Raw genomic sequence first — 27,414 nt, forward strand, 5'->3', positions numbered from 1 at the left:
AGGCCTAGAGGAGGGTGAATACCCCCAGGAGTGAACCCCTGCAGCTTTCAAATACTAGCATTGCTGAAAGTTTGAAAGAAACTTTGATGATCATTCCAAAGTTCCTCTTATGTCATAATCCATTGGAAGTGACCCATAATTTAAATTCAGTGAGTGCAAGGCATAGGCAGCCAACAGTCTGTGTTCCAAGCTTGGGAAGGTTGGATGGTCCATTGTAATCCAGTGCTGTTCATTTTAGAGCAGTTGTCTTTTTTGGTTCAGCTCTGTATCCTGTGTCTTAGACTTTCTGGGTCTCTACTGGAAGGCAAGAATCTTAGAGTTAATTGGGTCTGTTAAGGCTCAAGCTGATGTGTACTATTTTTCTACCTTGCATTTGAATAATCCACTTTCATGCGGAAGCAGCAATAAATTCAGTCCGAGCTATGCAGTTCATCAGCTATGTGACCTTGGACAAGTCAGTTTACCTCTCTCAGCCTCACTTTTTTTATCTATCAAATTGAACTTTTTCCTTGACCATTCTAGGGTTTAAAGATAGGGTTCTGGTTCTTAGTGTTGGGCTTGTTAGACCAGTGAGCTGATGGGAGGCATTTGGTTTATATGTACTCAGTTGGTTACTGGGGTTCTCAGACATGACTTATGTTCTAAAGCTTATATGTATTATCCAAATAAATATGCTCAGTGTCCTAATTTATTTCACAGAATGATAGAAGCCTAAATCTCAGGTTTGAATTAACTATTGGCATATTTTTAAATGAGGGCAATCCCATTTTGAGATCAGGAAACTATGTCATCCATCTATTCATCTCTTATGCAGTATTTGTTGATATTAAGTAACTGCTGTGTACTTGATGCTGTGGGCAGTATTAAAAAAAAAAAAAGAAATTTGCTGTCTGCAAATCTCCCCTCACCTTTGCAAAGGACATACCCTTGCACTATAGACCAGGTGCTCCTAGTTACTCAGTCTTTGGGATCAGAATGGATAGTGTTGTGTCTGGCGATTCAGTGACCTCCAGGAAAAGAAGGAGGAAAAGGTTTTTTAACTCTGGCTCTTGCAAATAGCTTTAATAATTTCAAGGTCAAACTGGAGGCTGAATTGGAGAAAGGAAATGAAAAGAGGCTGTGTACATAAACCAGAAACTCCCAGGACCATACTGCATTTACCATGGTGAAGAGCTTCAAGATCGAAAAGAACACACACCCAGATCCCTAACACAACCTTCAAGTCTAAGTTCAAAGGAAGTAAAAGACCACTCATATGAGATGTAATGGGGGCACCCCTTGAGGAATGGGACAAAACTGAGGAAATATGGGAAAGATAGGGGAAGGTGAATACATACAGAGTGTGTCTGGTGGACATGCCTGGGGCCAGCCCCACCTGGAGCCTTTCAGAGAATAGCAAGCTTGCACATCGCTAAGATGTTCAGAGCTGTGACACCAATGCCTGCTGACGTTGCCCCTGACTTGTAAACACGGGTGTTTTGCTTTTCATTTTAAGATAGAAAAAATTATGAGACTCTCCCAAATGAAATGTTGGAAGAGAATGAAATATTTGTGGTTGAGGAGAGGTTTGTGAGACAACAGTTAACATACTGACTCCTTCTCAACACAGTTCCCAGAAGGAAGAAAAATATTCTAAAACAAACAAACAAAAAATAGTTATGTCACTTGCATCATTAAAAAAAAAAACAAAACATTTCCTACTAGTTTTGGTTATTTCCCTTTCCCCACCACTGCCTCCAGAACTCCTATGTATCTGTCAGACCCACGGTTCGTTGGCCTCCTATCTTTCAGTTTTCCCCAGACCCTCTCACTCAGAGGAATGGCTCTCCCCATTGTGCTCCAGGATGCTGACATTAGGCCCAGCATTCTAATGATTCACGCACATGTTGGTTGCCTCTGTGAGACTCTAAACGTCCCAAGCTCAGTTACCATGTCTCTTTCACTTCACAATCCTCTCCCCTGCCTATGGGCCTTGCTCAGGGGACTCTCAGCATGTTGATTGAACGTATGAATGGAAATCCTTGAATATCTGGCATCTCTGTAAATTTGAGCAATTGCATGGAAGTCATTTTTGTTGTGAGCAGTTTCAGGGATTGGAAGAAAGTGAGTGACGTTTGCCTGCCTGATTGGCAGACTGGAGAGTACACATAACAGGCTTGACCCCGATTTTCACACATTTGGCTTAGAAAGAGCCAGGGGTGCTTGAATCAAATAAGGTACAATTTAGAAGGGCTAAATGCAGTCGTGCCCTTAGATGCAAACCATAATATGACTAGCAAACTAGAATACAGTGAATATCTGGACTGTCTTACCAAGGAGAGGGTGGAGAGTGAGGAGAGATTGATTTAAGTTATATTAAGTTAATGCAAGTCACAAAAAGGCCACTGAAGATGCCTGATCACCTTGGGATTAATTAACAGAAGTACTTAGAACCTAAAGAATAAGTTGATCATGGATTACTTTCCCTGAAGGCGCAATTGGAAGTTCAAGTATGTGTGAACACATCTGCAGCCTCTACCAGGACTGGGACATGGCATCTTCTGACTCAGTTCCTTTCCCCAGAGCCCAGCATTGTATCTGGAAGGTAACAGTAACTGATTGAACATTGTATCTGGAGGAAGAAGTGTTTGTATTTTGCAATGTGTGTTTGTTGGCAGGGAAGGGCATATGGAGGACTTGGAGCATAATAACCGTCTTCAAGTATGTTAAAAACTATCATGTGAAATGGGAATTAGAATTCTGTTTACCACCAAAGCAGTGGGTTAGAAAGAACAAGTTTGGGCTCAGGGATTTGGCCTAGTGCAGAATGGTGTGCATGAAATAATGTACTCCCTTTCCAAATTTTGCAGGCTGAGAAAATGAGGGAAAACGGTTTTGTAAAAAGGACTGCTGCATTAAATTGGGAGGATTAGATAAAATGGTTTCTCAGGCTTCTAATTCTAATATTTTACGACTTCTGTTGAATAAACAGTTCCATTTTGATCCAAAGAAAAAATTAGGACATTAATATAAGGTAAACTATTATCATGACATTGGTTCATTTTTTTTTTTTTTAGACCATGTTTGTTTGCACCATTGACAGTGAACTTTATAAGATGCATATAGAAGAAATACAGTCATTATTCCACGAAGTACCCACTGACTTGGTTTGGAGAGATGACCTGCTGGTTTTTGAGCAGGTTTAGAGGAACTGGTTTTTGAGTCATTAACAAGAGCTTATTTTTTGGTGCTATGTGAATAGCTGGATCACCCATAAGAGGAAGATTCTGTTCTTGTTCCATATTATAGGTGAGGAAACCAAGGCTTGGAGAGTTTAAGTATAATGGTATAAGGTCAAGGCTACATTGCTGTTAAGCGGCAGAATCAGTGTTAGAACGAGACAGTGTGATTTCAAAGCTTATGTTTGTAACCTCTGGCATGCCTTTCTATGATCAGCATCAGATCTCGAAAGATGAATTGGTAAAATTGTAAAGCCAAAGAGCAACCAACAATTTACTTACCATCAGGTATTCAGATGATCAAGATGCAAAATGAACAATTAGAATACTTTTACTTTTTTTTCACCCTGATCCCAGGAAGATGATTTTTATGGATTTCTCAATAGGCTTCCTTGTTTTCTAGATTTTGGTTAGGTTCAGCAAATTGGTAAAATGTCAGAGGACAGAGAGTGAAATCAGTAGTGTTAGCAATGGCCCATTCCTCTTCAAAGGCCATTGTTCAGACTTTCTGCTACCAAACATACCTCTGAATCTGGGGGATTCCAGTTGCCACTCCTTTTCCTTGACTCTTCACCTCTTAGCTTCAGGATGTTTCTTCATCCTTTTTAGAATCTTCTTAACTTAGTCATATATTTGTAACTGGTTTCTTCAATAAACTTTTCCCAGTAACTCTACTTGAAAAAAAAAAAAAAGAATACTTTTACTTCCCCCAAATGTGGAGTTCTGGGATCTGTGTCAAAGGTTAGCAAAAAAGTTAAAAAAAAAAAAATACAACCTCTCAAAAGGTGCCAGATTTTCTGAAAGTGCTTATTGGCAGTTACACATCACTCACCTGGAATGTTCAGCATGTAGATGTTTGGTTAAAGGAGTTTTTGCAAAACCTGTGCCTAGTGCTTTGAGCATCCAAATCTTTGATGTACTTCAGTGACAGCAAATAGAGTAAGGCAACCATACAGTGGTGGCTCAGAGCCCACTGAAGTACATTGGGCATTTTCTGAATTACGAGAGGCTTCTGGGTGCTTTTGTTCTGGCTGTGCTTTTGCCTGGCTACCTTATACCTTGTTAAAATGCTGTGGATGGCTTGGTTCTACAGGAACATCCCTAGCTTCCTGTGTTCCTTTAGCTTATGTTGTCTCTTACCCACATTTTCTGCTGTTCCCACTTTGTTTTCTCAACTATATTTGCCAGTTCACGTTCCCAAGTCTCTTTTCCCCTTTGACTTACTGTCCTGAAGACCTTTTGACTCCTATATTAGTGATATAAAGTAAAATTGGATGATCTTACCTTGGTGTTTCTATAAAATTGAGTCAAATAGCCTCTGTACCTAAGGAAGAAATGTGGAAGATTTATACTGTTCAGTATGACAATCATGGGATTCCTGTGGCTTTGATTTAAACTAATTAAAATGAAATAAAAATCTCTAGGTATGCTAGTGCTTGGTAGCCTTATGACTGTAGCATAGGTAGTGGACAGCACCAATGCAGTTCATCTCCATCATCACAGAGAGTTCTCTTGGACATCACCATCAAAGTGTGGGGAGTAACTTTGTGCTACTGCAACCTGGGTGTAGACAGGACCAGACACAAGTTAAGTGCTGGCTTTTCTGTATTTGGTTAAGTTGCCTTCTGACTCCCAGTTTCCTTATCTGAAAATGGGAGTAATAAATACTTCTGTTGCAGGGTTATTCTGAAGATTAAATGCAATGCCACGTGTAAAGCAGTTGTTTCCTCAAGGGAGCCTAGTTCTGTCTCTAAGTCACTCATGCTAATTGACATCCAAGTTAATAACTTAGGGCTCATTTGGAAGGCTGAGGTTTGTAAAACCTTACTCCATAAAAGTTGTCTCCCTAGGTGCTGAGAGATAATGTAGGATAGAGCATGTACTTTAGTAATTGTTCCTTTGATAGGCAGAATGGCCAAGACAACCAGTTTTGTGATAGTCCCAAAGTTTATTTTTGTTTTATTTAGTTCATCTGTTTGTTTGTTGTCTCTGTGTACCACATGTGAGTGAAATCATACTCTTCATCTTTCTGGATTATTCCACTAACCGTAAACCCCTCTAGGTCCATCTGTGTTTTTACAAATGGCAGGATTTCATCTTTTTTATAGCTCAGTACTATTCCATTGTATATACACCACATCATTTTATCCATTCATCAGTCAGTGGGCACTTAGGTAAAAACAATCAATGAGTAAATGCTTTCTAAGAGAGTATATAAAGTAGGACTCATGCAGCAAGAAACTTTTTCTTTAACGTTTTCATAATCTGAAGACACCGTTTCTTAAGCCACATTCCAAGGAAGACAAGAAACACAAAGGCTCTTTGTGATCAAGTAATTTAGGAAATGCATTTCTTATACCTCTTGGAGATCTGCAATGTTCTGAGAAATTCTGCCAGAAGGAAATGTGTTTAATATATTTTTTACTCAGTATTTTGAACTTTCATAAGCATGGAACTCCTCCCTGTTTCTATAGCTCAACTATAAAATACTGTTTTTTTTTTTTTTTCAGAAACCGTTTTTAGAATAAACTGCTCTAAGGGCACGGTCACCCACTATTTTCTGGAGACATCTGCCAGGAAGGCACATTGAAAAGCATTTCCTTCTGCAAGAGCCCCTAATTCTAAGATAACAAAAGGGATGAGGTGCATATAGCTCAGTCTCTTTTGTACTTTATTAAAGAAAGGATAAATCTGAAGCTGGTTCAGGACCTGAAAGTAACCTATTTTGTCAAGGTTTAAGGTTCAGTAAACAGCGATTGAGATCTCTTGTATTTCAGACAACCACAAAGACTGTTTTTGTACTTCGAGACCAGAGGCTAATGTAACTGTGTGTTTCCATGGAAGGCCAGCAGTTTCCTAAGCTCTCTGCCTTCAGCATTTTGTCTTTGTAATACAGTGCCCATTGGGTCTGACGTTGGTGTGATAGAAAAAGGGGAAAGTAATTCAGCCTGTGTTAGTGAAATGATTGCTTTGAATAAAGCTCTACCTGTGTTGTCTCTAATAATCTGTAAGATCTAAGATAATAGTCTCAACTTTGTTCTCTGCACCACATAACATAATGGCTGACAGATAAACCCACTTATATAAGCACATTATGAGATGGATTTAACTAGTAGTTTTCAATGTCTCCACCATCTTGCAAGTGCTAAAGCAAAGAATGATGAGCAAATACCTGAGTCAAATTTCTGGATTATATATACAAGTGTATGTCTATTTACATTATAATATATAAATGTGTATCTATCTGAGTGTTCATTTTCTCTCCCACTCCTCCCTGTCATCTATCTCAGGGGTCAGAAAACTGTGTTTTTTTTTTTTTTTTTTTTTTAAGAAACAGTAACTATTTTTGGCCTGGCAGGCCACACTGTCTCTGTTGAAACCACTCAACTCTGCATTTGTAGCTCAAAAGCAGCTGTAGACAATACACAAATGAATGTGTTCCAATACAACTGAAAAATAGGCAGTGAGCCAGATTTGGCCCACAGGCTGGAGTTTGCTGACCTGTGATCAGAATAAGTGCCAGTTATGGGCAATTTCTCAAATGTTTGTCTGAGTCATTCTTATGCTGAAGTGGAACTTGGGGAAAACCAAAAATCATTTCAGTGAAACCCTGGCAGTCACGCCTGTGCTATGGACTGATCGTTATTGCTAATATTTAGTGATCAGGCATGACTCTAAATGCTCATTTAGCTGTCACAACAACCCTATGATTAGGTACTATTTTTATCATTCTCATTTGCATAAGAAACTAAGATAAGGGGTTAGCATGTTGGAGGTCACACCAGCCGCAGAGGTCTGGCACCAGGGTCCCCTCTCCCCACAGTACCCTGCTGACTTTCAAGGGAATTTCAGCAAAAACAAGTCCCCCTGGTGTAGTGGCTAGCGCAACACTCCCGAGCATGATGCTTGTGACTATGTAGACATCCTGTAGTCTTCATCTCTATTTCTGCAGGCCCATACACAAGTTTGCTTGAACCACATGGGTCTTGTGGTTATTTCCTAATAACATTTGGCAAATCAGGGTTTGGAAAAACTGTTCCATAGAGTGAGATTACATATCCCCAACTTCTTCACCAGTTTTACCCTCAAGACTCTCCAAAATAGCTCCTCTGTTTTCTCAGAGAGGTGAAAGTCCTCCCTTGTCTTGTTAATTCCTCTTTACCTTTAGTCCCAGCTGTGTTTGCTGAAATTTAATTTACTGGTGTGAGTCTTCTAGAAGTTTGAAGGTTGTGAGTTCTTAGGTAGCAAGGAACGTTATCTCTCACATAACCTCTAGCACAGGGCTGACACCAGGCAATTGTTCAATAAATATATTTTGAATGTAGGACTGAGTGAAAGAATTTACAGTGAGTCCAATAAATAGGAGTATTCATTACATACTTTAATTTAAATAGGGAGATTTGGGATGACTTCTGTTGGGTGAAGGTGGCCTTAAAATATACCTAAGAGAATCTGTTCTGATTTATTAAAGATCACTAAGGAGATAAGTAAAGTCTGGTACCAACTAAACTTCTCTAGGAGATACAAATGAATGATAAGATTTGCTTTTAGAGTTATTCTCACTATTACATCAATAATTAACTTTGAAAATGTTACTTTTCATGAACATAAAGTTACCGTCTGTGTGCGTGCTTGTGCATCTACCTGCCTTTTAAAAATATCCTATAGAACACATGGATAGATAAGTGCTTCAGCCAACCTTTAAAAAGTTATTTCTATAAGACAGCATCAAGACACATCTCTGGAGTCATGAACTGTCCTACAGTGTTTTTTGTTTCCCATAACTTATCTTTGCACATAGTAGATGCTTCAGTAAATAAACAAAACAGGACTTATGTTCTTATAGATTTAAGTTTAATGAAGAATATGTACGTGTTAATGGATATGTTTAATATGCCCTGCTATACACCAAACAGGGAGCTAGATCTTGGAGATACAGCATCTAATAAGGTGACTTGATAGATCTTCTTGATTATCTTACATAGGATAGATCCAGTAGTAAACATGTGTGAGTTACGATACTCATTAGAGAGACTGCTTTCCAGCAAGGTACATCATGAGGAAGTGATACCTCTCTTGCCACCTCCTTTTTGTTCATACCTCTCCCAGTCAATTTTGTATCCTTTTGTTTCTTAGGTTACCCTCTTGTGCCAAACAAACACCGTTCTTGTGCCAAACAAACACCGTATGGGACTATTAAACACTTATGAGTTAGTGAACATTCTTGGAACTGGAAAGGTAGAGCTAGTGTGTTAGCCTGGAACGAGCTTCGTTGTGGGCAGGCATCTGGGTTTAAATCCAGCTGTCACTGGCTGTCTATGGTAAGGACCAGTCGAGCAACTCCTGTCCAGCTGGAGAAAAGTATGGTCATCTGGAACAAAGTTGAAGCACTAAATTGTTTGCAGGAAATGATCTTGTGGTCATTTGATGTTGTAAGGTTGCTAATGTCATGGCTGTGTGAACTCTGGGGTATGCATATGTAAAAGGAAGAATATTCATAGCTGGAGGAGGAGGAAAACTGGGAACTTGTATATCCTGAAAGCACATTTCCTCCATGCCATCAGCTTGGGAGAGGAAAAACAACAAAAAAGAAAAAAAATATATGAAACCATCATAGGACCCAAAGTTGGCTTTTCTTTCTTATTCTCCCTGCCTCATTTTTATTTTATTTATTTATTTATTTATTTTTTAAGATTTATTTATTTATTTATTTATTCATACAAGCACTGGGTACAGTCAGAAGCGTGGGAGGGTGAGAGAATTCACCAGAGCCAGAGCAGGGAGCAGAACAGGCAGAAGGACCGAAGTACACTGCTGAGGGGAGCAGCGGGCGGCAGGAGAGGTCTGCGCGCCCCCTGCCTCATTTTTAAAAATCATTTCTGCAGTCCCTTCCAAGGGAAGATTTGAAAGAAGGAATGACTTTCTAGAGGATAAGACTTACAGTTCAAAAAAAGGTTATATGCCAGGGCTCTGATTATTCATGCCACTGGGATAAATCCAGGGCAGATGCTCGCAGAGCATTTCCATTTCTATGAATTAAGGAGCTACAGGTGATCTTCCTAGCAGAAGAATAAACATGGTTATATTGGTGTTGGATTAGAACTGCTAGAATTGAAATGAGTACCTTTTGCAAAATATTTTCATAGACATTATCTCATTTATACTTTAGAGCATCCCTGGGAGGGTAGGATTAATATCTCCATTATAGGCAGGGTTGAGGTCCAAGTTAAATGATTTGCCTAAGGCCACACAACTAATGAGTATCATCATTGGAACTTGAATCCCATCAGGTCTTCTGATTCAAACTGCTTATTCTTTTCCCCATGATGGGCTTCTGGAAAAATGTTACGGTGCATTTAAAGTGGACATGTCAGACCAAAACCTCTGTTATCTGTAATAAGGCAGCGCACATGTAAGCTATTGTTGCAGAAAGTTTGGTAGGTGTTAGTAGTGTTAGTAGTACTATTTAAAATAGTAGACCATTGATCAGTCTTGTTTAAAAGTTAATAGCATTGGTTTTGGGGTTTGTACCCTTCTGCACTTAAAGCTGTGTGGCTTCAAGCAAATTAATTAACATGACTATGTCTCTTTACCAGTTACTGAGGCACAGTGAGTTAATATATGTAAAGAACTCAGATGTCTTCTGGAGTGTGGTATATTAGCAATTACTTTTATTATCGTCATGATTATGCTGGTTTATATTGGGGTAGCCAGGTATGATTGTGTCAATGAAAATATAGGGCTGCTCAGCTTCCATACATTTTTTTAACATTTTTTTTTTTAAAGATTTATTTATTTATTTATACATACAAGCACTGGGTACAGTCAGAAGCGCGGGAGGGTGAGAGAATTCACCAGAGCCAGAGCGGGGAGCAGAGCAGGCAGACGGAGCGAAGTACACTGCTGAGGGGAGCAGCGGGCGGCAGGAGAGGTCTGCGCGCCATGTGGGACCCTCCTCCGGTGGCCGGGGTGCAGCCGGGGATCGAACCAGCGCTGCAGAGGCTGCGGGCAGCTTTGCAACCCAGCACTCAACCACTGCACCACCGGGGAGGCCCACCTTCCATACATTTTATTTGAGAAATAATTTATTTATAATTGGTACAATTTAACTGTGACATCAGTTGGTCAAGAAAGTATCTGAATATGCTATGCAGTTGTTATGTGGGTCCTCCCTTCCTTTGTTCCCCTGCCTCCGTCCTCCCACCTAGTCTTCCTCCCTTTTGTTAAGGCTGGAGGATAATAGGATCACAGATAAAGGCTAATATGAGCACATCATCTGTGCAATGCTGTGGATTGGGCATTCCCTGTACAAGAACATCCTGGTAGAGGCATGGCAGCATGAACTGCCTTAGTATGGTTCCTGTAGTTGCACCCACAAAGGTGCAGAGTGGTCCCTTATTACCGTTCCCATGAACCTGGATGGTGCTGAATGCAGACATCTATGCTGCAGTGTAGGCAGGGACCTGCTCGTGAAGTGCCTTGCGTTCCACCCTGGAGAATTTTGATTTTTTGTTGGAAATATGGGGAGCCATTGGAGTCTTATAATCTGGGGAATTAATTGATCAAATTAGCTTTTTGGAATTAGTCTCGAATAGAGGGTGTGAAAGGCAGATGGAAATTGACAAGAAATAAGTCAGGGATGTGGGGCAGGGGAGTAGGAGAGAAATAATTAGGACCAGAGCCAAGATAGTGACAATTGAGAATGGTGAGAGAGTACATGTGTTTGGGGGTGCACAAAACAAGGTGTCAGCTAGTCTCCTATTTAAAATCAGGCAGAGGGCTGAGGGAGGGATTGATAGTTACCCTTGTGGTATAAAAGAGAATATCTCCCAACATTTTTCTAAAAGAAGGACATGAAAAGGAGGCAGGCACAGCGGGCAGAGCTTCAAGGGCCCTGAACGGCATTACAGAGCCGAGGACACATTTAGAAATAATGCTGTTGAGGCTTCAGAGTGGCTAAGAGAAGGAGAAGTTTCTGAGGGAGCAGTAGTCAGTGAAGATGAGAGAATTAGGGTCACGGAGAAGGAAAGTGATCAAGTAATGAGGGATAAACAAGAGGTGTGGAAGAAGAAACGTGCAAGGGGAGGCATGCTGTGCGGATGGGAAGCTGAGCTCACTTCAGAAGGGGCTGTCTTTGTAGAAGGAGCACAGATGAGGAAAGAAAGGGAAGAAGAGATTCCAGAGAGACAGAGAGAGAGAGATGGAGGCACAAGTAAAGCAGGTGGAGATGACAGGACAGCCTTTTGTGAGACACATGTGGCAAAAGGTGGACAGACACGGGAGAGAGAAAGAAGTATAGAGGATGGGGTAAAGCTGGAGAGCACTCAAAGGCAGCCAGAAAAAGAAGAGGGGATACAAAGGAGCCTTGAAGAGTTCAATGAGATCGCATCAATAGGGGCAGAATGGCCGACACAAGGACTGGGAAGAACAAATAGCATGAAACACCAAAGACCTGGCTCTCATTTTTCCACAGGAGCAAGGCTGTCTGGGATGTTGGAAATGCTCTGGCTGATTATGGACTGGTCAATAGGAGCAGGGTCAGAGGAGGATGGGGTTCCTGTGTAACAAACATCAGGTGGACAGGGGAAAGGAAGTCTTTGTTGAAAGATATATGACTGAAGGTGATTTTACTTGAAGGGGAAATACTCACTTGGTGGATGCATGTGCCCCACAGGAGAAATGGGCAAGGGAAAATGTATGCAAGCCAAGGAGGCCTTAGCTGAGTGGGGGGGAAAGGATAATAATTGGGAATCCCAGCAGTTCATCAATGTAACTGGGTATGGAGACAAAGTGAACTTTTGAAGCTTTTGTTGAAGAATCTTTTATATGACTTGAGGAGAAGATTGATGAATATAGCAGGTAAAATAATGGGCTTAGTTACAGATACCTAATTTTTTGACTTTCCGGTGAAATGACCTGGGGCCAAGCTTTCTGAAGTCTGAACTCTACACTGTGACTATGATGATTAGAAGAGAGAAGGGGGGGGGTGTGTGTATGTACGTATGTGGGTGTGCACATGTGTGTTTGCAAACATATACAAACCAAATATATGATTTGACAATAGTATATTTTAAGACTAATTACAAAAAGTGTGTAGTTCAAAAGTCAAAGATGGACTAGTGAGAATTGCCTTTGGATGTTTTGATAGGGTAATTCTGATCCGCCCCCTTTACTTCTCCCACTTCCTTCTCCTCTTCTTTACATTGACTCTGAGTCCTCAAATAAGTAACACAGGAGACTAGTGGAGCTGAGGCTGGAGAGGTTTAGTGACTTGTCAGAGGTCTCTCAGGGCTGGAGCCTCTGACTAAATCCCAAGTCTTACTCTTAACCTCAAAGTGGGGGAAATTGAGAGCTGGAGTTTGATCTTTAGAAAATAGGGTGGATGGATCATGTTGGTCCCATTCCCCAGGTTGCTGTAACTTGGCTCCTTGTTCCTCCCCACCAGCAAGCCAGGTGCCTCCTAGGGGACAAGCGGCCACAGACATGCTCCTGAAGCGGAGAAGGCTGGATGGTTCTACTCCATAACGCTGCTTGGCCTTCACCTTTCACAAGGTAAAACCAGAACTCGTGGGTAGCTTTGGTTTTCCCTCTTTGATAAAAAATTTTGGCATGAAGATCATATTCTGCCATGAAAAAAGGAGAGGAAATCGTATGTAAAAAGAGGAGATGTGAAGAGAGAAAGGAGCACTGTCTCAGGATAAGGATGGATGACCCTGGAGACTGGTTTGGTGGTTTTAGTCTCTGCTTGTTCACTGGCAAAGTGGAGTTGATTGATTTGATTTCTAGAATCCTGTCCAGTTCTACTAAGTTCTGTTAGGGAATAATGATTGTAATATGTTCTGTTCAGTCTCTGGTTCTATAACCACCAGTTTCCTAGGACTGTCCTTTACTTTGTAGACTCCATTAAAGCTGATTGGAGTTGTGTCTCCTCCTTCTTACGGAGAAAACCTAGACAGGACCCTCTTTCACATGGCCTAAGTGGTGCAGAGAGAAAACAAATTGATACTTACTGTCCTGTTGTATAATTACAACTATCTGACCCACTATCTTGGGCACTTTGAGGGGATGAGGACTGTGCCTTATTTATGTTTAAATCCCCAGTGTCTAAAGCAGTGCCTGTTAAGTGTCTGATGAAAGAAAGATCAACTGGATGAACTCCATCCATACCATTTACAGAGTGCTCGCTCTCTGTAAGCACTTGACATCCATTACTTCATTTAGCCAACTACCCAGTGAAGTCGAAGCTATTCTTTTCTTCCATGTTATATTGTATACACAGACACTGGGCAGTTCAATCACTCATCCAGAGCTTTGCAGCTAGGGGGTGACAGACACAGTTTGGATCAGAACCTTGGCTGTTGCTAACTCTCTAACCCATGCTCTAAACTCACTGGAATGTGCATCTCTCCAGAGGTGGCTAAGGATACATTTAAATACCTCCCAAGGGGAGTGATCAATGGAGCATCCATTCCTTTGAAAGCAAAATGAAATCAGTGAACTGATTTGGTAGTCTCCATGGCACCTTGCCATTGTGGGGGCATCTTTAATGGGAAATACTACCGTATGACTAGAGTTAAATTGTACTTTGTTCTAACCCAGTAACTTTTTATGTAGCCCCTCTCTTTCTAGTTCCCTGCCTTGGAGCCTGAATTCCACCCTCACTGAGCTATTTGCTCTCTCTGTGGTTGCCTCATGCTGGCTCTGGCCTTTGGGTTTGCACATCCTGAAATGTAATTACAGGTTTTCTTCTTTGACTCTTCAACTTCACCATGTCTCCTCAAAGGCAGGGGTTATGTCTTATTTACCTACTCTTTACCAAGTCCTGGCCAAGGGCTAGCCCATGGTAGTTGCTAAGTAAATATTTGCTGAAGGAACCTGTTACAGATGACCCAAGAGGTGATATCCTAATGCCCAGAACCTGCACAGAGCAGTGTGCATATGAAATTCATTTTTACCACACATCTTGTTTTACACAGACTGCGCCACACACTGTGACCTTGAATTACTCTGAAATTCTGAAGAATTGAAAGGCACTAGCATAAATTCAAGAAATAATTTAATGTGGGCCATCGAGACTCAGGTTGTTGAATTTCTTCTTTTTCAAAATATGGGAATATTTTATTTGTGTTGATTCACAATGTTTGAATAAAAGCTAACTTTTAGCTCTTATTTAGCTGGGCGTTGGGGGTGAACACAGAAACTTTGAGAACCTGTCTCCTGGGTCTGCCTTTGACCCTCGACAGATACCGTATTTTCTGTGCTGTTCATAATGAAAGATTGTGGGGGATGTTTCTACATAAATCATCCCTTCTCACAGAGTGCACCATGGCTTTGTAGAAATATAATCAGGACTTAACATTTCTAATATACTTTACAAAGTATCCTACACACACATCCTTGTGCATCTTACATTACTGTCTTTTGTATTCATATTGCATTGCAATCAATCTATAAAACTTTTTCTCTTTTCCAAACTGAAATTGTGTACCCATTAAAGGACCACCTGTTTCTCCCTCCCCCTGGGCAGCTGGTTCTCTGCTTGCTGATTCTATGAATTTGATCAAACTGGATAGTTCATATAAGGGAGTCCAGAGAGGAGAAACTATGTCTCTAGGTTACCCAACTGGTAATATGCAGAGTAGGGCCCCTGTGCTCTTCACCATGCCATAAAGCCTCTCGCATTCAGGGTCAAGATACTCCACCCTAAGAATCAGAGGGAGAAAACTCAAGCAGGTTTCTTCACTGAAAAATCAGTGATGTTCGAAGGGAAAAAATAACTAGTTTGTCCTTTCTAAATGCATTTGTGAAAGTTAATGAGCTTGTCATTTCCTAGCATCTGAAACCTTTTTGCGATCTCAGTTTCATGTCTTCTGCCATCTGACCGGACCCTTACTCTCTCTTATATATACTACCACCATAATATTTATATACTTATTTCAAATTTAATCAAAAATTTTTGATTTGCCATCCATTGTATAACTACATAATTTTGAGGGTACATCTTCAAACCTTCACATATAGACATGCTTCACTCACCCCCCCATTAAAGTTCCAGTGCCAGATACATTGTGACAATAATCCCCCCTCATCTCCCTCTTTCACAGAACTACCACAGTATTTAATACTACTGTCTGCCCCCTCCTTGTTCCTTTTCACCTTCTTCTATTTGTACTTTTTCCATAGCACTTCTTGCTTCTAACTTGCTGAGTACTTTGCTTACATTTTTATGTTTGTTGTCTGCCTGTGCCTACTAGAATGTTGACTCTTTCAAGCAGAGACCTTCCTTTGGTTCATTGCTAATGTAGACTATGCTTGCGGTAGGCAGGATAACAGACCCCGGGAGATTTCCATGCCCTAATCCTTGGAAACTGAATATGTTACTTATATGGCCAAAGAGACTGCAGAGGGGATTATGCTTAAGGACCTTGAGATGAGGATTATCCTGGGTTATCCAGGTGGGCTCCAAACTACTCACACCAATACTTAAATGCTGAGAACCTTTATTGGCTGTGGAGATTCAGGGAGATGGCAGCATGCATGGGACCCGGCCCTCCGCTGCTGGCTTTGCAGCTATAAGAAGGGGCCACAAGTCAGGGAGTCAGTGAACTCTAGAAGCTAGAAAAAGTAAGGAAATGAGTCCTCCTCCAGAGGCTCCAGAAAGGACTGCTGCCCTCTTGACTTCTGAATTTCAGTGCAGTGAGAACTTTATTGGACTTGTATAGCACTGCAAATCATTTAATGTGTTTTCTTTTTAAAGATTTATTCATGTATATAAGAACTGGGGTACAGGCCAGAGGTGTGGGGGGTGGTGAGAGGATCCACAGAGATAGAGTGGGGAACAGAACAGGCAGACCGAGCAAAATACACTCCTGAGGGGAGCAGCGGGCAAGTCAGGAGAGGTCTGCTGCGCTGTGTGGGTAGCTCCCTGGCCGGGGATTGAACTAGTGCTGCAGTGGCTGCGGGTGGCTTCATAGTGCTTGGACTTCACCCCTTGCGCCACCAGGGAGGCCTCTAATGTGTTCTTTTAAGCCACTGCTTTGTTGGGGCAGCAATAGAAAACAAATATAGCTGTCAGTAAGCATTTGCTGAAGAACGGATGATGAGCTGTGCATCAACGGGTTGGGAGGACTTGTCCTTGCTGAGAGGGAGCAGGCACAGCCTGTTGAAGCAGCTTGGCCAGTGGCTCTTGCAAGTGAACAGCTGCATGGGATCTCTATTCTCTCTGCCTCGCAGACTGTGTCCTGTTTCCCTCCTTGCTGTTGTGTGAGAGGATGCTGGCTTGGTATTGGTCTTCCCAGCCACACACAGCAGGTCGCCATGTTGATTTATCCTCAGATGAAGATGGGCAGCAGTGTGAGTGTGTCTCTTGCCAGAGAGAAGGAGAATCAAAGTATTATTATTACATCCTGTATACTTTAGAGATATAACTTAAAACCTCAACCTCAGAGCTCATGCTCTGTTTGTATGTAAAAATAAACACATTCAAAAAGCCATCTCGCTGTTTCTTTGTTGTGACCTACAAGGAGAAGCCATGTCTGCCTTGAGCATTTCAATTTGGGGCCAAATTTGGGGAGCTCCCTGGGTCAGGTCATCGTGGGAGCAGGAGCTATCATCAGATCTATGAAAGCAGTGAACTAGAAGTTTAATTTCACACTCCTAGTTCTGAGATAAATCTTGAAACCAGTGGCTAGTTGTTAATAATAAGGGATCAGTATGGGCAGAGGAGTTGTGAAGTCACATTCTCAGGGAATTGTTTGTACAGACACTCCTGATGGATGTCAGTGGATTTGGCTGCCTCTGTGCATGGCAGCCGAACCACGGCAGATGGTTGTGTGCAGGAGAAAATAGTGGGGACACTGGTTTCCTCGTAAAAATTTTGCACTGAAGGCTTTGCTTGGATGTGTGGGGATGCTTCCTGGGCCTGAACAAAATAGCTGTCTTCCACATGGGAAGAGAGAGAATGCAGCAAGCAGGCTGCACGCTTGATGTCTACAACTCAGCGAGACCAGGCAGTGTTTAATCTACAGCCTTGACACATCATCAGTATTTTAAGAGTAACATCTTCTGTATAAAAATACTCAAGAGCCTTATGCTTTATGTTCTGGACTCCGCATGATTACACTATCTCCATGACTAGATGTAAAACGCCTGGATTGATTACCCAAGGCTTGTTTCCTGCATTTCTGTTTCTCTCTCATTTGACAGGTACCAGTAGCCATTTGTTCCATTATCTTCCGACTTTGAATTGGAAAAATAAGCTAAATCAGAGCAGTCTTTCTTGAGTTATAAAACCAACGATGTGAAGAAGCTTTGAATTCTGTTCAAAGCGTGTACATAACTAAGAACTAGCTCCTTGTGGTAATTTTGCAGGTGATTAGCCTGTCGTATAGAAGCATCCCTTTGGGAATGACAAAAGAACATGAAGTTGTATTTCTTTGCAATAAGCAGATTATTCAAGAGAATTTCTCTCTCCCCCTTATCCCAAAAGTATGTAGAATGAAGATACTTTAGGAGAGGGGTGAAACATACGCTTGGCAGAGGTATAGGGGTCTCAAATAATCATCAGCTCAAATGTACAGATCTAGTCAACACACTATTATGCATGTGCTAGAAATAGGGGTTCCAGTACTTAGACATAGCCTCTTTGTTAGGAATATTCTTTTGTTGTATTTTGGAAAAACTCCTCTTCATCCTACACTTCATAATCAAAGGCCTCTGTGATGTCTTTCTTGATTTTTCCAGACTGAGGGAGGTATGACCTCCTGCCTTGGCACTGGTTTATGTGACTTTCCCTTAGAGTTAGCCTCAGATAAGCAGAGAGGCTGTGCTATTCACCTGTGCATTCCCAGTGTTAGCATGCAGTAATAAAAAGTCAATGTCGTTGTTGTTATTATTATCATCATTGTGGTATTATTATCATGGTGTCCTGGGTTTTGTATTGAGCAATTTGTCTGAATTGTCTAAAATGCTGATTACGTTAAAGAAAATTATTTTGTCTGTAATACACAGGTATCAGGGTGAACAGTACAAAAGTGGCATATAATCATAGTACATTTCCTTTGGGAAACATACTGTATTGTGACTTAAGTCATTATGTTAATGACAGTGGGTGCCATTTATTAAGACCTAGTCTGGGCTAGATGCTTTATTTACTTAATACCATGTCAGCTTTACCACAGCCTCAAGGAAAGATAGTCTGGTAGCTTTAGGTCAGTTTTACTCTTTAGTTTGTTATTAAATTCTCTGTCTCAATTTTCTTACCTATACAATGGAAATGATAATGCCTGTTTTAAAGGGTTGTTGTGGAATTCATTGAAATAGTGAATAGCACCAGGCACCTAGAAGGTGCTCAATAAATAAATGATGAGTGTTAAGACCTTGCCAGGGCCTCCCCTGGTAGTGCACTGGTTGAGCGCTGGACTGCGAAGCTGCCCGCAGCCTCTGCAGTGCCGGTTCGATACCCTGCCACCGGGTGAGGGTCCCACATGGTGTGACAGACCTCTCTTGCCGCACTCGCTGCTCCCCTCAGCAGTGTGTTTCGTCGGTCTGCCTGTTCTGTTCCCTGCTCTGGCTCTGGTGAATTCTCTCGCCCTCTAGTGCTTCTGACTGTGCCCAGTGCTTGTATAAATAAATAAACAAATCTTTAAAAAAAAAAAAAAAAGTGCCTTATCTTACTGAAAACTGATAAAAATCATAGTATTGTTTACTGTGTGCTAAATATCTAGAATCCTAAGTGCTTCCCTAAGAGCTTCTTAGGAACCAGTGGCAACATTTCTATTTGGCAAATGGAAAAATCAGGGGATCAGAATAGAGACATAACACCATTGAGTAAAATCAAGCCACAGCATTAGTAAGTGGTGGAGTTAGAAAGCCTTTGGCCTTTGGCACAAAACTTGATTGCTTTCTGTGCCTCAGTGTCCCTGCATACAAAAGGCCGAGAGTGGCCAATCATATCTCCTCTGTCACTTGGAGTCAGAGTTTATCTAGAGTGCTGCTGAGTCTGCCCTCATTTGCATCACCTGGCTGACTAGCAGGCAGCTTTGGATGTGCCACCCTGGGGCACGCCTTGTTGAGGGCTGGGGGCTGGCTTGCCTGTTTCCTACCAGAGGCACTTGCTGATACTGATGTGTAGAGATCAAACTACTGGGAAAGCCACGAAACCATGTCCCAGAAGAAGGTCCAGTCCATCTTTGTTCTTACAAATGTTCCTAGCAGTACTGCCTGTGAGCCTTTGTATTAATTTCACTCTGAGTATTGATTCTTATTCTGGAGCTTCCCGAGTGCTGGTTCTTGCTGTTGTCCTGGAAGGAAGATTTGGTCCTTGACCTCACAACTCCCAATGCAGCGGGATGTGACTGAGCTCCTAAAATCTTCTCTGGTTGCATTTTAGGGAGTCTTAGAGAACATCTACTACTTCAAAGTGTTTTTTTTTTTTTTGTTTTTTTTTTTTTTGGTTTGTTTGTTTGTAGCTGTGGTAGCCTGTTTAAAAATGAGATTTCACACTTAAGGCCACTGTTATGAAATTGGGGAGGAGTTCTCAGCTGTCATCCTCTCTTGACTACCTTTTTCTTCACCTTCCTCACCTTCAGATTCTCTGCTGTTAGGCCCTGAGACCACAAACCCCCTTGAGCATTCACAGTATAGGTTGGAAGTCCAACTTTGTCACCACCCTCCCCTCCAGGTTTACAGCCCAGCAGGTGATAAAATCAACATCTCAAGGGGATCCTTGACCTTTCTTGCAGAGCTCTTTTCATTCTACTACCATTAATTTACTTTAAAAGGGAAGCTAATCAAAGGTAGGAAATGCTTAAAGTAGCAACAGTTTTTGGTAAGCAGTGACATGTGCACTGTGCTTCTTTTGGGTTCATGAGAAAGGCTGTTAAACATATGTTCCTAACCCACCTCCAAGTTGCTCGAGCATTCTGTGCTAAAATTTCGTACATCCCAGTGACTCCTTCTTCCTAATGCATTGCTAAAAATAAGAAGACTTGCACAAAGGCATATGTTGTGGTTCGCCTTTGGTTTGGGCACAGATCATCCAAGTGTGAAAACAAAATTGGTTGCTCCATTCTTCTACTGCACAGATTTGCACATCTGTACTGTACTTAGTGGGGCAATTATAACTTACATTTTATAAGGCTTGGCAATTTCACAAAGACACTTAATGTCCAATATCTCTTGTGATGATTAAGGGAGACAGACCAAGGTAGGCAGAGAGAAATTCAAGTTTGCGGCTCCAGTTCCACAGGATTTTACATTAGGTCTTTAATTCTAAAATTCCTCTTATGTTTTTGCTGACTGTCCTCTCTCATTTTCAGACAGAGGTGGAATGTTAGCAACTTCTGCCAAATTAACCTTGCAACTGTGGGTGATGCTATATCTCTTCCAGTTGTTATTTGGAGGAAATTTTTCCCTGGCAGAGGAGTCACAAATCTGTATAGGGTTCTCTTGAGAGACTTGGGGTTTGAACTGGCTATTCCCTGTGTGCCCCTCCAGGCCCTGCCTCCTCCCTGCTGTGTGCCCTGGAACTGACTAGTTTGATTCTGTTAGCTTCCTTGCTCTATTTCTGGTTTGTTTGGTCAGTGGGAACATTGGCAGGGGGGGCTGATGGAGGTCCATGAGCAAAATTGGGGAGTTTATTCCACTTGAGTACCCTATGAGGCCTCATTCCTATGGAAGGATCTCCTGTAAAGGAGATGGTGGTCCACAGGAAAAGGGGAGGTTCCAGGTTTCTTGCCCCACCCAAGGGTGGGTAGAGCCGAGCAGGGAGAGAAGAAGCTGCAGAGGAGACTGAGGAAGGAAGGAAGCAGGACGGAGAGCCAGAAGGAGACCTGGAGGAGGCACATGGAGCCGAGAGACACATGAAGAAACTGCGCTTGCCTTTGGTTGTGGAATGGGTGACACAGATGTGGGTGAGACTTGTGAGGAGGTGACAGTGGCAGTTTTTGTCTTGATTTTGATTTTGTTCTATTCCTTCCAGATTTGTCTGGTTGTTTCTGATCCTTTTCTGTGGGTCTCCCCTGGAAGATGCTTTAGACTCGTGGCAGGCTTTGGGGCCTTGCTCTGGGCCAATCCTTCTTGGGTGGACTTTTACCCATGAGTGGACAGTTAACTTTGGGTGCTTGGTTTAGAAACTATATTTTTTGCCTTTCCTGTATTGTTTTACTAATTGTATTAAAGTTCCTTTCCATTAAAGTCTCCTATGTTTTGTGTTGATGTGGCAGATGGCAGAACCTATTTAGAGCAGGCAGGTTTGCTGGTTCTGGTGTGCCCCTCTCCTGGCCCTATAACATTCCCACCTCATCTCTCTGTCCTTAGGTTTCCATACCCCTTCCTGTCCCTTGTGCCTGCAGGCCTTGAGGGGGAAATAGCCCCCTGGTTCCTAGACCTGCCATCCTGCATTGTCCCTCAGTGGCTACCCTGGAACCCCACTTTTTCAAATAGTCCCTTTGTCCAGCTCCTCCAGGGTTGCCCAGTTTGAGGATGCTATCTCTGTCTTGCCAGGCCTTGACTGGTAGGTGTTTTGTAGATAACATGATGTCAATTATAATGCCTTGCCTTTTGAGTCTTCCAGGTATGAGAGTGAGATGGTAACAAATCCTCTGCCTTGCCTTGTTGGAAATTCCCTTTCCCTGACTTTCCCATAGACTCTGGCAGTGGCTGGAGCTGAAGGTTATTTCCATGTGCATGTGCCTAAGAGTCTCAAATTTTATGTCAATTCTGATCACCCAGAAAGCTTATCAAAACTGCCAGTTTCTATACCAGAGTTTTGATCTTTTAGGCAAGATGTGCAGCTTAGATATCTTAATTTTTAACACGACCCTCAGATGAATTTGATGTACGACCCTAGACTACCTTTAGAGAAACACATATTTGTGTCAATAGACTGCTTATCAGTTTTCTGTCTCTTAACTCATTCTGACAGATTCCATAATCAAATCATGTCTTCCAAGTGTACTTAACATAATTCACTGAGGTTTGTATGTGTGCATGCATGCATATGTGTGTTTAACAAGGAACATTTTGTTGAAAGGAACCATTAAGCAAGTGGTACCCTGTCTTTTCTCTTAATAAAATTAGTTGATGATGGTAATTTCTAGTAGGTTTTTGTTTGATGAGTCTATTGTAGGACAGTTTGTTATTTTTACATACATCTGTCCATTCTTCTACTCATTCATAGTATTTATTAAGCATCTACTGTATGCCAAGCATTTTGCTAAATACTGGAGATATAAGATACAAGGAGCTCACAAGTAACTGGAGATAAATATTTGAACAAATATGTATGTGTTTATTCATCCAACAGGTATTTATTGAGTACCCAGTGTTTGCCAAGGGAATGTTTTAGGCCCTAAGGATATAGTAGTGAGTAAAACTATCAAATATCCCTACATTCACAGAGCTTAAAAATTCTTACATTATTAATCCTCTAGTAGTAAGTATATAGTATGGTGAGAGATAAAGGATGGAAATTTACTTCTACCTAGGAGGGCTAATAGACCTTTATAAGTGAGAGCTTTGTGAATTACCCCACTTAGGCAACAGCAGGTTCACTGTGACAGTTCCCGGCAGTGGACAAGACTAGGTTTAGATGGGATAAGCTCAATTCCCTGCCCAGTGAGAAAATCATGAGAAATACATGAAGATGGATTATAGAAACCCAGGGCCAGAATTGAATGAGTTTAACCATGGCCTACACACCTCAAAACTGCAGTGATTTGGGTCAGTTCTGACAAAACAATTGGTTTGGGGAAAATTTTTAAGAAATTTGGTACACATGGAAGACAAGACAGTGGAGCCTTAATAAAAGGGGACTTTTACTTTTTGCATTACTACTGAATCATGTGCAATACCTCCCCAGCACTTTGCTCATACTTCTGTTAATGTATTCACCATGGCATATCAGTGTCTTGTGTCTCTGCGTATAACATAAACTCCCCAATGTTAATATTGGGCTGTGATCAGCTCACCTCTCTATCCCTGGAAACTTGTGGAAGAAAATATATAAAATGTTTGAATGAAGGAATGAATGTATAGGTTGAATGGGTTTTTATTAAATACCTACAACATGCCAGGTACTGTATTAGAGTCAAAGGACATGGGGATGAGTAAGCCTTGTTCTTACATTCAGGTGTCTACAGCCTGTGGTGGAAACAGCCACAGACACATGGTACCACAGTGCTGTGTGCTGAGAAGTGAGTGGGGCCAAGTGGTTCAGAATCCATGCTGCCTGGTTCAAATCATGCCTCAAACATTTACTAGCTCTGCAGCCTTGGTCACATTACAAGTCTTGCTTGTCCTTGTTAGACTCCCATCTATATCTTCAGTAGGATTCATTGTGTTAACCTGCGGAAAGCGCTGAGAGCAGGGCTGGGCAGAGCAAGCCCTGCATACCTGTTGGCTATCATGGGTAATAAGTGAAGGGCTGCTAGAAGTGTGGCTGCTATAGAGTAAGTGAGTGTGCTTGGGTTGGGGGGGGGCAGGCAACATCCATGTTTTGAAACCTGTTCCCCAGTGTGATGGCATTTGGAGGTAGGCCTTGTGGGAGGTGCTTAGGTCATGAGGTGAGGTCCTCACAGATGAGATTAGTGCCTGTAAAGTCAGGACTGGACACGGTGCAGGTTTTCTGATCCCATGCAGACCGGGTAAAGGAGGAGTCAGAGTCCTCAGTGGTTTTTTGCAGGTCTTTTATTGGGGTTCACCAGGCATATGGCAGGCTGGGGTGCTGGCAAGTCTTCACTCTATCTGAGCTCTCTGGAGTTCATTCTGCTGCTTCTCGGCTTCTCTTTTTGCTTCGGCTTCGGCTTCTACTGCTGCTGCTGGCATCCCCGTGACGCCACCCTTAAAAGCACAGTCTTAGCTCAGCTGAATCCCATCTACTTATGCCCACACCCTATTCCAGGTGCCCGCCATCAGGCATGCATTCAGGACAAGGATCCATCATCTATCCTGACGGCGGAAGGGCAGAAAAGCCTGATATTTTCTTTACCCTACAGTGCCTTAAAAAGGAGACTCCAGAGAGCTCCCTTCTTCTCCACCATGTGACAATACAGAAAAATATGACTGCCTAGGAGCCAGAAAGTGGGCCTCACCAGCCCTACTACAGTCTACCGGTGCCTTGATCTTGGACTCTGCACCCTCTGGAACTGTGAGAAGTAAATGCCTGTTATTTATAAGCCATCCAGTTTTTGCAATTTGGTGATGGCAGCCTGAACAGATGAAGACAGTGGCCTCTGTCATCAGAGTTGGATTCAAGTTCCAGCCCTGCTACTACCTAGCTCTGTGTCCTACCTAAGTAAAGTACATTGCTTTAGTTTCTGCCACTCCTTGGGTGGTGGTAATATTGTTGCCTGGCTTAGAGGGCTCTTGTGAGGGGCTAACCAGGTCCCATTAATCTAGCACAGATTCAGCACTTAGCACAGCACTAAGGACTCCTCTGAGCATGAGGGCCACAGCTGCAGTGGGGGAGGTATGTTTGAGAAGAGATGGCCACCTGCGTGTATGAAGGACACTTCAGAGTAAGCTTAAGACAAAAATAGTGAGAACCCCTTTATCCCCAACAGCTGCTAAGGCTGACACAGCCAGGGATACACAGAAGGGTTATGAGCTGTAAATTAAGGTATCAGAACAGGTGCAAATGAAGGTACTATCTATAGGTTTAGTGGCTCTGAAACAAGGCAGACGCCTGGGACCTGAGTCAGGGTGGCAGGCCATAGCAGGACCAGCCACTCAGAATGGGGTGCTGAGTCCTATAAGAATTTAAGTAGGGATTATCAGACTTCCATTTTGAAAGGGTGGACTTCAGCAATCCTCCTAGGATGAACAGATCTCCCCAGGCACTGTTTGCACATTAAACCTTTATTAATAAACATCAATGCGTAGATCAGGTCCAAAGCAATTGAATTATTGTCTCAGGGCAGTAGGGAGCTGGTAATATTCATCCTGATATTATATAAAAGGCCCATAAAGGATTGCAGTAGCAGCCAGGGTTTGAAAGTTCCCTAGGCTTAACATTCAGGTGAAGTCCTATTGAGAGGGGATACCAAAAAGAGGGCAAGGGAGGAGGAAAGAAATTGGCTAGGTTGCTAGAAGAGGTCCAAGTTCTTTACAACTTAAACACTTCTTTTTTTTATTTCCTAATTATACAACTCTGAATTTATTTAGCATAATTGGAAAGCGGATGTACTCTAGTATAAATTTCCCTTTATGTCGAGAATTAGCAGAATAGTATTAATTCATAAGATCATTCACTTCCATCTAAAGCTTGCTTTCCGGTCAAGAAGTAATACATTTATATAGTAATTTAAAATAAATTAATAAAGGTTAATCAAGGTGTCTTGATTTACTAGTGAATAAGGCATTGAAATTATAAAACTTTGCTCTGATAGGTGATTTATATTATAATGCCTTCTGATGAAAATGCTTATCCTTTCTTAGGATTTTTTTGTTTATTCTTTTCTTGTTTACTTTCCTGCAAATCATTTAACCTTATCATCTATCACAAAATAATCCATTTGTTCATTTATTCAACAAATGTTTGCTATTAAAACAAAGGGGTGTATGTGTGTGTGTGTGTGCGTTTTAATTTGTCATGGGTACACTTACCTTGCCTATAGCAGCAAATTCAAATTCCAGCAAAGGGACCTGTCTCCCTGAGTGTTGTATAGAAAGGCTCTGCAATCAAGAATTTTACTGTCTTAAAAAAAAATGCACAGGAGGGGGCGGAGCAACATGGCGGCGAGGAGACGCTGCGAGTAAGATCTCCCATTAAAAAAAGTGAATAGGGAGGAAAAGCGGCAGGTCCCAGTGAGAACTGGGACACGGAAGATAAACGGGTGACGCCAGCGAACTGCCCGAAGAAGAAACTGGCCATAAAAGAGGACTAGAAGGGAGGGAAGCGCAGAACCCTGCTCCCCTCCCCCGCCCACAGAGGCTGCACTCTCCGACCGGCAGAGGGGAGGAAACAACAAACCAAAACGGCCAACAAGAAAAACGGACGCAGCAAGCGGGACTGTGAGTGGAAAGGAACTATTGAAGCCACCACACCCCGTGAACGGGAGCTGTGGAGAACCCTGCAGGATCCGCCGCGGCGGTGAGCGAACGGCTCCGGGCGCCATTAGAGTAGAACAAAGACCCCGGGAGACGCGCACACAGCCCGGGCTGCCAGTAAGCTGGCGCGGAAACGCGGCGCGCTTGGCGCGCTTGAAAAGCAAGTGCAGACCAGGATCGCGGCTGCCCAGGTCCCCGCACCTGCGACCTAGGCTTGGGAGACGACCTAGGCTTGCGGGGAGACGCGGAGGTCCTCACTGAGGTGAAGGTCCCTCCCTGAGTGAGCAGGAACCAGGCGCCCAGGCACGGGAGCGGTGCAAAAGGCGCCCTTCCCGCGCCACTGAACTGGGCTACAGCCCGCGTCCTGGAACTGAGGGCTTTGGAACTGAGACCCGGGGCACGAAATTAGGGGCGTGGGTTCCCCACGACGGTGGGGCACAAGGCAGACACAGCACCCCAAAGCTGTTGAGGTGTACCCTACCATCCCCGCTTTGCTCCCTGTCCCACGGCGTGGAAAATCAGCTCCCCAAGGACTCTAGGAGAGATCTTTGGTGCCACCTAGCGACTTGTAGACAGCACAGGCTCCTGAAGGAACTAGTGGCCAGCTGGGGAGTTAGCCCACACCCAGCCCCTTCCGAACAAGTAGTCTGAGCCCACAGGGAGAGCGAGCACCCACAGCCAGGGCAGACCAGGCACGCAGAAGAGTGTGCCTGACACCGGACGCGCAGGGAGTGTGTCCCACATCACCATTTTAGAACAGGGACATTTCTTCAGTAAAGACTACCTGCAGAAGGCTTCCTCAGGAGCCAGAGGTGAGCGGGGGAAGTTCGCCCACGCCAGACCCCCTCTGGCCTGCAGTCCAAGCCCAGAGGGGGAGCAGGAACCCACCGCCGGGGCAGACCAGGTGCACAGGGGAGTGTGTCCCCACATCGACATTTTAGGACAGGGACCTTTCTCCAATAAAGACTGCTTGAAACTGACAGATGACTCCAGGAGGAACCAGAGGGGAGAAGAGAAGCCCACCCAAGATGCCGGCCAGTCCCAACAACACAGTGTCCCAACGCATACGGCAAATTAGAAAACAGACAGTAGGGAGGAGAAGAACCACACGCAACCTAGCAACTCTCCAGAGAAAAAGCACACCACA

General features: G+C 42.8%; 1 protein-coding gene across 5 annotated transcripts in view; it reads left to right on the top strand.

Moving 5' to 3' along the window:
* DAB1 (DAB adaptor protein 1) overlaps positions 1-27,414 on the top strand; it is a 1,108,601-nt gene that overhangs the window by 728,628 nt on the left and 352,559 nt on the right. The window contains exon 2 of one of the 5 annotated variants that reach the window (XM_054691846.1): positions 12,664-12,770. The exons of the other annotated variants lie outside the window; for them this stretch is intronic. The gene's annotated coding sequence lies outside the window, so the exon portion shown is untranslated. The remainder of the gene's footprint in view (positions 1-12,663; positions 12,771-27,414) is intronic. 5 annotated transcript variants of the gene reach the window in all.

Source organism: Talpa occidentalis, unplaced genomic scaffold (assembly GCF_014898055.3).
Source record: "Talpa occidentalis isolate TD23 unplaced genomic scaffold, MPIMG_talOcc4v2.1 talOcc4.9, whole genome shotgun sequence".
In the NCBI taxonomy this organism is placed as follows: Eukaryota; Metazoa; Chordata; class Mammalia; order Eulipotyphla; family Talpidae; genus Talpa; species Talpa occidentalis.